The sequence below is a fragment of the Suncus etruscus genome, chromosome 10, assembly GCF_024139225.1.
Source record: "Suncus etruscus isolate mSunEtr1 chromosome 10, mSunEtr1.pri.cur, whole genome shotgun sequence".
NCBI classification, from domain to species: Eukaryota; Metazoa; Chordata; class Mammalia; order Eulipotyphla; family Soricidae; genus Suncus; species Suncus etruscus.
Window position 1 is genome coordinate 54,121,155 of NC_064857.1, and position 13,655 is coordinate 54,134,809.

Below are 13,655 nucleotides of genomic sequence, written 5' to 3' on the forward strand. Positions count from 1 at the left end.
ATTTACAGTAGAGAAGACCTGGGATATATTTGTTCTCTCTGTGAGGTGTGTAAGTAACCAAAAGGTGCCTGCTGCATGCTTTGAGGTGAATTAACAGACAGTCACAGGTCATACCTAGTGCTGGGAACTCACAACTCTGTCTTGCTCCCTCTAGACGTGTGCAACAGCACTGATCTTCCGGAAGTTGAGATCATTAGCCTGCTGGAGGAACAGCTGCCCCATTATAAGCTAAGAGCCGACACCATCTACGGTTATGACCACGACGACTGGCTCCATACACCCCTCATTTCTCCAGATGCCAACATAGACCTCACCACCGAGCAAATTGAAGAGACACTGAAATACTTTCGTAAGTAGTTTCCCCTTTGATGAAACAAGGTTCCTCATCATGTTGACTGGTGCTCCAGGCTCTGTAAAATGCTGTTTCTGGCTACCAAGTTGTCTGGCCAGGGTGATGAAGTCAAGTAGTGAATACTGCCAAAGCTTCCACATTTAAGTATCTTGAATACTAATCTCAGTGTTGTGGGCGATAATTGTATTTTTATCTGAACTCATTTTCTCAGAACTGTTCAGAAGAATTGAAAATATTTTCTCTTTACCAAATGGACCACATAAATCTTTAGCAACCCTCATAGAGAAGAATAGGTCTGCACTGAAACCTTAGGAACCTGTAGGCTGCATGGTATTTGTAGGATATAGTGGGATATGCACAAGACTTCTGAAGAGTCTGGTACCATACAGACAAGATGTTTTGTATACTTGTGGCATCTAACCAACCAACCCAAGGAGCTGTGGCATTGTACACAGAGAATACAATAAAGAATTTGTTCATTTCATGTCTGGTTCCTTTATACTGTTTCACAGCATACTTTAGGGCAGGAATATGTGTATAGAAATCCCTGTTTACCACTTCCTCTTCCTTGAGAGAGCCTTTACCCTCTAAAATTCTTTCTAATAATAACTTTGAATAGGCAGTGTGGCTAATTTTTTTTTACTTTGCTCTTAATTATATATGTAAGGGAGTGGGTAATAATGTACTGGGTGGGCAGTGGATAATTCACATTTAAATGAAATTGGAGACCCTGGGACTAAAGCAGTAATGCAGCAGGGATGGCATTTGCCTTGCACATGGGCTGAGCCAAGATCAGTTCCCTGTACCCCATATGAGGCAGCCAGGAGTGATTCTCAAATGTAGAACTAGAGTAATCCCTGAGCACCACTTGGTATGGTAAGCAAAACTAAACTAAAGACCATGAGTAAACACAGGTCAGAGATTCTGAAATCTCTCAGAACATGGTTGTATCCAAGTCTTACATTAATTCTGGGTTTTCTTGGTGATGTCTATTCTTAGGGAAAAGTAAGTGTACTGGGGGCAAGGGTGTAACTCAGCGGTAGAACTTACGCTCTGGATGTGTGAGGGCCTTGATGTGTGAGGGCCTTGATTTAAACTTGGGTACTTTAAAAATAAAAAATAAAAATAGGGGCTAGAGCTATAGCACAATGGTAGGGCATTTGCCTTGCATGCAATCGACCTGGTTCAGACCCGAGTTTGATTTCTAGCATTCCATATGGGCCAGGAGTGATTTTTGAGTGCAGAGCCAGAAGTAACCACTGAGTGCTGCTGGGTGTGGCCCTAAAACCAAAAAGAAAAGAAAAAATATAAATAAGAAAAGTAGGTGTTGGGCCAGAATGATAATGCAGCAAGTTGGGTGTTTGCCTTGTTCATGGCCAACCAGGATTTGATCCCCAGCATCTCACATAGCTCTACAATGCCAGAATGATCCCTGAGCATAAAACCAGGAGTAAACCCTGAGCATTGCTGGGTATTGGAAAGAGAGACAGAGAGAGAGAGAGAGAGAGAGAGAGAGAGAGAGAGAGAGAGAGAGAGAGAGAGACAGACAGACAGACAGACAGACAGACAGACACAGAGAGAGACAGAGAGAGACAGAGAAGGAGGGAAGGAAGGAGGGAGAAAAAAGAAGGGAGGAAGGGAGGAAAAGAGGAAGGAGGTTTTTTAGGTGTTAACTCTGAACTTAATTGTAGCACCTTAGTATACTTGATCAGATGTAATTTTGGCCTGTCTTTGGGATAGGGTAGGGACCCATAGGGAACTCTATGCCCCTGGTTGGAAATGCTGCTCCAGAACAAGGTTTTCAAACAGGAGTCTTGGGACCTCAAAAGGATCTACAGAGGGGCCAGAGAGATAGCACAGTGGTGTTTGCCTTGCAAGCAGCTGACCCAGGACCTAAGGTGGTTGGTTTGTATCCCAGCATCCCATATGGTCCCCCGTGCCTGCCAGGAGCTATTTCTGAGCAGATAGCCAGGAGTAACCCCTGATGCCACCGGGTGTGGCCCAAAAACCAAAAAAAAAAAAAAAAAAAAAAAAAGAAAAGGATATACAGAGAGAGAAATGTGGAGTGGGGAAAGAGTATCTTTCTTTTCATTGATTTTAACTGAGACGTAGTATTTTGTTGTATAAGTTTATAGGAAATAAAACACAGGATATTACTGGGCCAGTGACTGTCAATAGAACTCATGTTATGGAATAGGGGAGCAGTTACTTGAAAGACCCCCTGGATTGAATGGATTGAAAACCACATTGGTAGTCAGAAAAGCCTCTGGCTGCTCTGATGAGGGAGACTGCCAGCTAGGCTGGCATAAGTAGGGAGGTGGGGCAGTGGGGCATTCCAGGCCTTAGCCCTGTTCTGTGCACTCTGGCCTCAGTCAGGTTCTGTTTGGTTTGTTGATAGTGTTCACCTGGGAGAAGCTTGACTCACTGGTGTGGCTGTGTGAAAAAACACTGTAACCCAGGTCTCATTGTCAGTCCATTTATTTTCTCTTCTGCTGAGAGCAATGGTTCTCAGGAGGGTGTGGTCAAGGTCAACATTTTATGAACCCTGAGGTTTTATGATCTGCTGCCCACAAAGGAGAGAGAGGATCTTCACCTGCACTGGGCAGATGCCCTCCCCCATGCCTCCTGAGGCTGGGGAAACAGTTTTGCCCCTTAATCTGGCTTCTTACTCTGACTTTTTGAGAAAAGAAGAAAACCTCAGGTGGGTTGGGAATGTGGTATAGAGCACTTGCTTTACATGTGGAAATCCCTGGGGATGATTCCTGGCACCCCCCCCCCCAATAAAAAGCTTTAGGTGTCTACCTTTACTAGGTGGTAGGAATGACCTTTTCAGAGATTTTGATGTTTCCCAGTCAGATGGACCATCTGAGTTTGAGGAGCAGAGAAAATACAAAGGACCTATAAAGCAAAACAAATTTAGCCAGAATTATCACCTAACAGGAAGAAAGAATAGTCAACCTTTGGCACTTACTACATAGTCAGGTGTTTTTGTCGTTGTTGTTGTTGTTGTTGTTGTTTGGGGGTTTGGGTTGAGGTCACACCTGGCAGTACTAAGAGCTAATTCTGGCTCTATGGGTAAGGGTCTCTTCTAGGGCACCAAGTCTGGTTTGGGGACTGAACTCACTGAACGCAGGCCAGCTACTTGAACACCTTACCCATTGTGTTACCTCTTGGGCCCCAGATACAACATTTTTGTTTTGTTTTGGGGCCACACCTGGTGATGCTCAGGGGTTACTTCTGGCTCAGAAATTGCTCCTGGCTTGGGGGACCATTTGGGATGCGGGGAGATCGAACTGGGGTCCATCCTAGGCTAGCGCAGGCAATTAGATGCCTTACCACTTGTGCCACCGCTCTGGCCCCCAGATACAACTTTTAATACTCTCAGGAAGCTTATTTCATGCTCAGAAATCATGAATTCAGAAATCTTGCTGTCTGTCCTAATTCTGCATAGAAGGATGTTGAGACTCAGAGAAGTTCAGGGACTTGGCCAAAGTCATACCTCCTCAGGTTGGGCTGGGATGAATTTTGTTTTGTTTTGTTTTTTGGGCCACACCCAGTGGTGCTCAGAGGATACTCCTGGCTCTGTGCTCAGAAATTACCCCTGGAAGGCTCAAGGGACCATATGGGATGCCAGGGATCGAACCCAGGCCCATCCCAGGTCAGCCACGTGCAGGGCAAATGCCCTACCACTGTGCTATTGCTCCAGCCCCGGAATGAATTTTTAACCTGTTATCTGACCTGGCAGTCATAAACTCTCTGAGGAGTCAAATGGTATTTTTGCTTTAAGAATAAAACTCACTTGCTAATCAGAGGAAAAGGAAGACCTTCAGCTTCAAAATGTTAGTAGTTCATTCATAAACTACATGTTCAACATGTTTAACATTCACTAATTTTTCCACTTGAGGTCACTGTCATGTAAAATTTAACATGGAAGGCAACACATTCTCCAGACAAAGTTTATTTCTTCTCCACCATGTTTTGGCTCACCACCCTGACACAGGTAGAGATGACTAAACGTAGGATGCATTTTCTCGCCCTTTGCTTCCATGGAAGACTTTAAACACCAAGATTGATATGGAAGTGGCTACTACTCCTTCTGGTTCCTCCTGTCAGGAGTGCTTTGTGCCACTTTGGGGTTCACGAATTTTGGTGGAGAAGAAAAATCTGTCTCAAGTGCATATGAGTTGCAGATCCCTTCCACCTTTGAGTTTCTTGGAACTGTCTTTCTTTTAAGGAGAAGAGAAGGCCAGGAAGGAAATATGAGTTTGAAAACATCCTTCCACTATTTGTTCTTACCATTGATGAAACGTATGTATTCACTAAATATATGCCAGTGCTTGTTTGTTGAACACTGTTACTCACCTATAATCTTATGTCATCTTGTTTTGAGTTCTAGCTAAAGTATTCTGACTAAAGAAGTAAAAACATTTCATGGCTGCTTTGTTGATTTTCTTTCGTGACATAACCAGGGACTTTGCACTGGGTTGGGCGAGGGCGCTGTGCTCTCTGCCTGCAGAGTTGGCTGGAACTCTGGTCTGGAAACCTGCATATTAAACCAGTACCCTGTGCCATTTTAGTTTTTTTTTTTTTTTTAAGAATTTAATTTGAGGGGCCAGAGAGATAGCACAGCGGTGTTTGCCTTGCAAGCAGCCGATTCAGGACCTAAGGTGGTTGGTTCAAATCCCAGTGTCCCATATGGTTCCCCGTGCCTGCCAGGAGCTATTTCTGAGCAGATAGCTAGGAGTAACCCCTGAGCACCACTGGGGTGTGGCCCTCCCCCCCAAAAAAAGAATTTAATTTGAGGGGCCGAAGAGATAGCATGGAGGTAAGACATTTGACATTTCCCACATGGTTCCCCAAGACTGCCAGTAGCGATTTCTGAGTGTAGAATCGGGAGTAACCCCTGAGCGTTGCTGGGTGTGACCCAAAAACCACATTTTCATCTTTGTCATCTTGTACATCTCTGTAGCTTGGCTGATGTTTTGTGTGGAGATTCAGTTGACTAACACTGCTGCCTTGCTTCTCAATGCTCTTAGGCTAAAATATAGGGCTTCAAAGACTCCTTGACCTGCTCTTGACTCCCTCTGCTACCCACATCATTCTAGCCACCTCCAGCCTTCTTTCAGCCACACTGAACACGTCAAACATGTCTCTTAGGGACTCCTTTAGAATGATTCTAATTCCTGTTTATTTTTTGTAAAACTTTTTTTTACAGATACTTGTTATTATTACTTTTATTCTTTGAATGTCCCAATTAGTGCTCAGTAGACCCAAGAGGTCTCTCCTGGTGATTTTTTGCCAACATGAGCAACAGTTCAATGTGAGAACCTGAGGGTGTGTTACTGCTCTGTGGTGCCAGGAGCCACCAGGGACATCCCAAGAGCACTTAGAAGTCTTCAGAGTCATGCCTAATGGTGCTCAGGGGTCTCCAGAACTGCACCAGCCAATGTCAGGTAGCCATATATGGTGCTGAAGATTGAACCCCACTCAGGTATATAACAGGCCTTAACCTCTGTAGAATTTCCCCCTCCTTAAGTATTCTTTTGATCCTTCACTACATCTTAGTTATTATCACTTGACTTTCTTTGAATCAGTTCTTGTTCTGTTGGCAGTGTTTATACACTGACAGATATAATCAGGTCATTACTTAAAATAGGCAAAACAAACACTTGCAGAATTTGGGATAAACATAAATGACTATTGGGAGGCAAAGGACTCAGTTCTTTGGAACCCAGCTGTCCAATCACCCAAGTATATGGTCTGCTGACTGGAGAAACAGTGGCCTCTTGTCAGAGTTCAAGGTCATGTAGTAGGACCAGGGAGCAGAGAGGACAGTAGCATATGCCTTATTGCATATAAAGAACCTCCTTAGTGTATGCATGGCTTTCTTTTTTTTTATTTTTTAAATACATGTTTTTATTTAAACATCATAGTAACTGCATGGTTTTCTAATCCAAAGTACAAAGGAAGTGATGCTCAAACACCAAAAGCCTTAATTAGCTCTTCTGCTGGGACTTTTAGTTCTTGGTAAGGCTTTTCCTCTCTTTCTCCTGATTTACTGTGGACACTGGTCACTTGTCTACCTCGATGAGGGTGTGTATGTGTGTGTCTCTTCTTTGTCACCTCCCTTTGTTGATGGTATCTCCAGCACACTCCACACGCTTCACCTCACCTACCTACTTCCTTAAGGCCTTCCTGTCCATCGTTTCCATTCTTGTGTGTGTGTGTGTGTGTGGCGGGGGGGTTTGGAGGGACACACCCAGCAGCAGCGCTCAGGGGTTATTCCTGGCTCGGCACTCAGAAATAGCTCCTGGCAGACTCGGTGGACCATATGGGATGTTGGGAATGGTCCATGTGCAAGGCAAATGCCCTTCAACTGTGCTATTTCTCCGGCCCCCATCATATCCATTCTTGAATCTGCCTTTATCCTCTTCTGCCTTGAACTGGAATGGGGTTTGGGAACCTATTAATTACTGTATGATCACAGGGTAGTAGGGGGGACTCTGTACTTCAGTTTTCTTTATTGGAGCCTCAGGAAAAGTGCTGTGTTGATGTGGCATTGGAAGACTGTTCGCTTTTTCTATTTTTTGAGTTGAAAGTTGTGCTTTACATCTCTTAGTACTTGTTCTTTCAATGAACATAGTCTTTAAATAGGGTTAGGTTTTTAAAAATAGTATTTTGGGGGTGATGCAAATATGCTGATTTTAATTAAGTTAGAAAAGGAAAGCAAGAAGATGACTAACTTATCAACCACTACTCACATTTAGTGAGATGTCACTATAATTTTTTCCTCTGACAAATGCATTACACATATGGAAACGTAATTGTTTTTAACTTAATGCCATATTTTGACCATTTCTTCATGGATTAAAGTGGTTGAAAAATGGAGCTTTCACTGTTATTTAATTTTAATTTCTCATTATTTATATCTAGTTACCTGTTCATTATTAGAAATCTAGGCTCAGTCACACTTTTTCCTTTTCTTTCTTTTACTTTTTTTTGGTTTTTGGGCCACAACAACAGTCAGTTGTCTCTAGTGAGTAGAGGATAATACAATGCTGGGGATTGAACGTGGGGCTTCCACATGCAAAGCATGTGCTCGAGTCCTTTGCTCCAGCCCATGGATTGTTGGAACTTTTTCATTCCCTACCATGTGATTGCATCTTATCCTATATAACTATTTCTCTAGCCAGTTTATGAATTCCTCCTGAATATGCAGTTGTAGAAATTGATACACTAGGCTTGGAAACGTGCCACTTTTTAAAAGTTTCTTCAAATTGAATTTTTCTTAGCTTAGTTTCTTTAAATTAGTGCAACAGAAATGACTTTCTCTTCATTAACTTACGTTGAGTCATGAAATTAATAGGAAATTGATAGGAAACTTGATGACTAAATATTGAGTGAATGATAGGGTGTTACACCCTAATGTGGTTAATAAACACCCTGATGTATTCCTCCCTGAGAATGTGTGGTACATAGTTGCATGTGATTGGATGCCTCATTGTTTGGATTCAGAATTACTTGGGAGCTTCATTTCTAACTTCTGCTAGATGGTTTGCTGGTGATTGTGGTTAGTGATGAATGAAAGAGGTGGCCACTAAATATTAAGTTTTAGGTACTTTTAGTCTTCCTAGAGGCTCTCGGAGGCAGACACTGTCCATATTTTCATCTTAAATGGCCAAGATCTAGATGCAGTGCCCATCCCTGGTGAGGCATGGATTGTGAGAAGCAATGCCTGATGTCGGCTCTACCATGCCAGCTTCTTCTCTTCCTAGCAGGATCTTTGCTTTCTTATCAAGGTCTGGAAAGACTTGGGAATCTGTAAGGAGTTAAAAATAGTTCCATTCTGTGAGCTCTGACCATCGCCTTCACTTCTTTACCCAAGCTCTCTTATTTCCAAGACATCCAGTCATGTTATCAGTTCCTAGAAAAACCAAATTTGCTCTCTGAGAGGTCTGAACCTCTCTTAAATGTGTCTTACTTTTTCTTACTTTGTACTTGTCTTTGTTGTTCATTAATGAATGTCTAAAGTTTATGTGAGCATGTTAATTTTTTTTCTAGAATGCTAATATTTTTTCATTTAATTTTTAAATCTTTCATAAAAACACTGGGGGCCAGAGAGATTGCACAGTGGTAGAGCATTTGCCTTGCATACGGTGGACCTGGGAGGGATCTGGTTGATTCCCTGCATCCCACAAAGTTTTCTTTAATGAATTAGACCTGTGATCTTGAGCAAATCATAGACTCTCTTTGAAACACCATTTTATTTTTCTTAAATTGGCATAAAAATTCTTTTTTTTTGGGGGGGGGTCATACCTGGTGGCACTCAGGGGTTACTCCTGGCTCTGTGCTCAGAAAATGCTTGGGCCGGAGAGATAGCATGGAGGTAGGGCATTTGCCTTGCATACAGAAGGATGGCTATTTGAATCCCGGCATCCTATAAGATCCTCTGAGCCTGCCAGGAGTGATTTCTGAACATAGAGCCAGGAGTAACACCTGAGCGCTGTCGGGTCTGACCAAAAACAAAAAACAAAAAAAGAAATTGCTCCTGGCAGGCATGGGGGACCATATAGGATGCTGGGATTTAAATCACTGCTCTTCCTGGATGGGCTGCATGCAAGACAAATGCCTTACTGCTGTTGTGTATGTAAACCTTTTTATGGGATTATTATGTTACTGACCCTACCCTGATCGGTGATTGTGCCCTACCCTAAGGTGTGACCTGGCATTCTGCTCCCACCCTAGGGTGGTACCTGATTTTGGGGCATAAAAGCAAGGGTCTGTGGAAGGTGAGGGGCTTTTTTCCTGGGGCCTATTCTTAGGCCTTTTGGCTTCGGCCTCTTCATGGAATAAAGAGCTGTTTTCTTTGGAAGCCCAACTGCCTGTTCGCTTTCTTCTCGCCGCATTCACCTCAGAACTGTCGGCTGAATAGGGTAACAGACATGTGGTCCGAGCTGGAGGAGAAAGGCCTCATCCTCCATCAGTCAACCTCATCAGGGGCTGATTTGCAATATACCTTGTGCTATCTCTCCAGCCCCAAATTGGCAAACTCTATGATTCTCTGTCATATGTTGAGAACTTTTTACACTATATATTTAAAGTGCCTTGATGAAGTTTTTTTCATCATTTTTGTTTGTTTAATATCACTTTCATTTGAGGGGGCTTTTTATTCAATGTGAAGAATTAAACTCATGCATGACAAGTGATGGACTACTGAACCCTTCATTTAGCTTTAAGCATTGTACTTTGCCCTTTCAAATGAAAGCTCTATTAAATTGTTTTCAAGGTGATCATTGTAGGAAATTTTCTTTTTAACTCTTCATCTAACTCTCTATGTTTTGAATCTCCTAGAACTTCCTCCTTAAAAATTGATGTTGTGAGAACCAGAACTTCTAATGGATTAAAATTGCTAAAATTTAAATGATTGCATATTAATTGAATATATTTTATAAGTTCAGAGCCAAAGCTGCCTCATATTCAGATGGACCAAAGTTTTTAGTCTGGTGCCTGACATTAAATAGGTCCTTAAGAAGTGCTTCTTTAAGCTTCTTCACTTCAAAGGAAACAGTGACTAGGATACAAAGACTACCTACAAAATGGGAGAACTACTTACCCAATATTTATCAGATAAGGGGTCAATATCTAAGATATACAAGGTACTGATAGCACTTAGCAAGAAAAAAAACATCTAACCCCCAACAAAAATCGGGAGAAAAACATTTCCAGTTCACAAATGGACATTTTGTTAAAGAAGAAATACTGATAAAAAAATCAGGGAGGTGCAAATCAAAAAGTGAGATATCATCTCACAGCACAGAGACTGGCACACATCATCACAAAGAACAAGAACAACCTGTGCTGGGAGAAAGGGACTCTCATTCACTGCTGATGGGAATGTAGACTGGTCCAGCCTCTTTGGAAAACAATATGGATACTCCTCAAAAAAAATTTGAATTTCCAAATGATCCAGCAATACCACTCCTTGGGATATTCCCTTGGAACCTAAAAACACCATTTAGTAAAGTCCTCTACATTCTTAAGTTTTTCAAGCACCATTTACAATAGCCAGAATATGGAAACACCCAAGTGACCGAGAATAGATGAGTGGCTAAAGAAACTGTGGTGTATCTATACAATGGGATACCATGCAGCTGTTAGGAAAAATGAAGTCATGAAATGTGCTTATACATGGATGGATATGTAGATTTTTATGCTGAATGAAATGAGTCAGAGGGAGAGGGACATAGAATAACTTAACTCATTTGTGGGATATAAGAAAATTAAAAGATAATATGGTAATAGTATCTGCAGACAACAGAGATGAGGGTCAGGAGGACCAGTTCATGATAGGAAGCTTATCACAAATAGCAGTGAATGCAGTTAGAGTAGAGAAGAGTCCACTCTGGCGATGATAATTGGAACTGATCACTATGGACATGAAGCTGGGTGCTGACAGGGGATAAAGTGATATGCATGGTATCCTTTCATTAACAATAGTGCAAACTACAGTGTCAAAAATGAGAGGGATGGGGGAGAGAGAGGGAGAGAAATAAAATATCTGTCTGCTCTAGAGGCAGATGGGTGGGGTGGGTGAGAGGGAAACTGGGGACATTAGTGGCAGGAAATGTGCACTGGTGAAGGGTTAAAATCTCTAATTCAATTCCCAGCATCCCATCTGGTCCCCAAGCACCACCAGCAGTTATCCCTAAACACAGAGTCTGGAGTCAGCTATGAGAACTGCTGGAGGTAGTTCAAAATTCCACCCAACAAAAACAAAACTCAAAAAAGTGCTTCTTTTACATGAGAAAATGCAATAGGACATTTAGAAAAAATTAAAAGTCAAGTTTTTCTCTTTTCTGGTTAAAAAAAAAAAACAAGCATTAAAATGCTCTATCAATTATAAAGGCTGCTTTAGTATTTTCCACCTTCCAAAGATTGCCTTCATCTGATTAGAATTCTATAGAAAACAAATAGAGACATCATGTACCTGTGCCATAAATAGTTAAATAAACACAGCACAGCCTTTTTTGGAGAGGGAAGTCAAGTGTGCTGTTTTGTGGGGGTTTATTTGGCGATGGGTAGGTGGTGTTTTTTTGTTTAGTTGGTTGGTTTTGTGTCATGCCTAGCAGTGCTCAGTGCTTACTACTGGCTCTGCACTCAAACAGTGCCCACAGGACCAAATGGAGTGCCAGGGATCAAATTGGCCATGTACAAGACAGATGCTCTACCACCTGTACTAGATCTCTGGCCCAGTCAATAATTTTGTGAGATGGTCACCTAAGAGAAAACATTGTTGTATCCATGTGTGTGCACATAGGCACATATAAATCACTGAGGCATGGTATGTGCTTCTTGGAATTGAATGAAGGAAAGATCAGTTAGGGAGTGTGGTGAAGGCTCTGACTAGGAGTTGGCCAAAAGTCTGGATACCAGTCTACCCAGATGCATCTGGAGCTCCAGGCACAGTGTCTGGTGTTCAGGGCAACTACCAGTTGGTAAGATCCTGCCATGGGAGGGGGGTAGATCTAACCCCTAAGATCTGTGGCTTTACATTATCACCTCCCACCTTTCATTCTTGCTATCAAACCGATTTTTGTTGAATGTTTTTCCTTTGAAGAACAGAAATTGTTTGGCAGGTGATTCTGTACAGATTGACAGTTTTGCTCTTCCTATTAATCCAGCATGTTGAACAAAGCTGGAATAGACTCAGGTGGGAAACTGACATGCCAGCTCGGCTTGTGTCCCATCTACTCCTCCTGGGTGATGGGCTGTGACCACAGTGGCTCAGGGTTATGACAAGAGCAGAATGGGAGACTTTGGAACTTCTGGTTAGTGTTTGGAAGCATGTGCCATCTTTGCATTTTGAGGGATTGAAATGCTGATAGGATGTCTGCACACTGTATCCTTCTGTGAATATGTGGTTTTGATGAGGACTGCTGTTTGCTGGTCGTGATCTGGGATATGTCCCCTAAAACCAGCCTTTGTTCTGTCCCCACCTTTCCATTGGAGGTGGGATGAGTGTCTGATTTTCCTGTGCCTAAAATGAGGTGGAGATCGCTAGGAGGGAGTAGCTGACAGCAAGCTGTTCCTTAGCAGCCTGCCTTCTGCCACAGGAGCTCAGTGACTGGCAGGGGCAAAGCTTTTTTTTTTTTTTTTTTTTTTTTTAAAGGCAGCTCCAAGAGAGAGTGTAGAAACCTTCTGCTAGTTAATTCTCTGCAGCAAGTTGCAGGAAGACCTGCTTTTAGGGTCCCTCAGGAATAGAAAGTCAGGATGTCCACCTTGGGGGAATCCTCCTCTTCTTTTTTGGAGGGAGGGTGCTGGCTGCACTGGAGTGTCAGGTTCAGGCTGGCCAGACTTTCTGGAGGGTGGTGCTCTGGGAACTGGGAGCTTATTTCAGTAGGGCTGGGTCTGTCAAGGGGGAGAAGAAGGTCAAGGAGACTTATTTTTACTGCTATGCACCTGGTTGTTCATCTGAAAAGCTAGACACTGGGACCCAGCCTGTGCCCATCACCTGCAGGGACCCCAGAGAAGGTGACACAGGTCTTCATAGGCAGGATCTATAATGCCTGAAACTCTTGGTAGGGGCAAGCTCATAACTGCATCATCAGTTCATTAAATAAATCTAAACTGGCTAGAATTTCAATTGTTATATGTCTTATACAGTTGCATATATGTCAGTTCATATGCTCACTTGACAACCAAGTGGAGACGTGGAAGTTTTATTACATTCTTTAAAGCATTTATATTTTATTCATTATATATTTAATTTGGTTTGGGGATTACTTCTGGCATTGCTCAAGGGTTGTTCCTGGCAGTGCTTGACTATGGTTCCTGAATAGAAACTGGTCCTCAGGCATGCAAAGCCTGTTGAGCTCTCTTTGGTCCTATTGTGTTCTCTTAAATGCCTGCAAAGGAGAGCAGGACTTGCTTTTTCTAACTCCTGGGTATAGTTCATGGCCACCATCCTATTCTTTACCTGCCCCATCATTGCCTACTAGTTTTCTATATGAACTATTCATACAGATTTATAAAAGGCATTAGTGGCAGAAACAGAACAGTCATGCACACCCACCCTCCTCTGTGTCTTAAAATAGATAAACCATTTTTCCCTATTATATTCTCCATTCTTTATAGATCGGTTGCCTTGTTCACATGGTTGCCCCTTTTCCTTTTATGAGTCATTGGTATTCATGGCCTTTATAGACTCTCCTTGTACCTTCTAACTATCATAAAGTGTATTTTATGTCCTTGTTCAGAGGGTCATAACTTGATTTGTCTCTTGGCCTGTTCCTTTACCTTAGCA

At 42.4% G+C, this 13,655-nt stretch overlaps 1 protein-coding gene across 3 annotated transcripts in view; it reads left to right on the forward strand.

Annotated features, from left to right (window-relative positions):
* Window positions 1–13,655, forward strand: part of TRAK1 (trafficking kinesin protein 1) — a 119,121-nt gene that overhangs the window by 32,197 nt on the left and 73,269 nt on the right. For all 3 annotated transcript variants that reach the window (XM_049782394.1, XM_049782395.1, XM_049782396.1), the window contains exon 2: window positions 155–349. The gene's annotated coding sequence lies outside the window, so the exon portion shown is untranslated. The remainder of the gene's footprint in view (window positions 1–154; window positions 350–13,655) is intronic.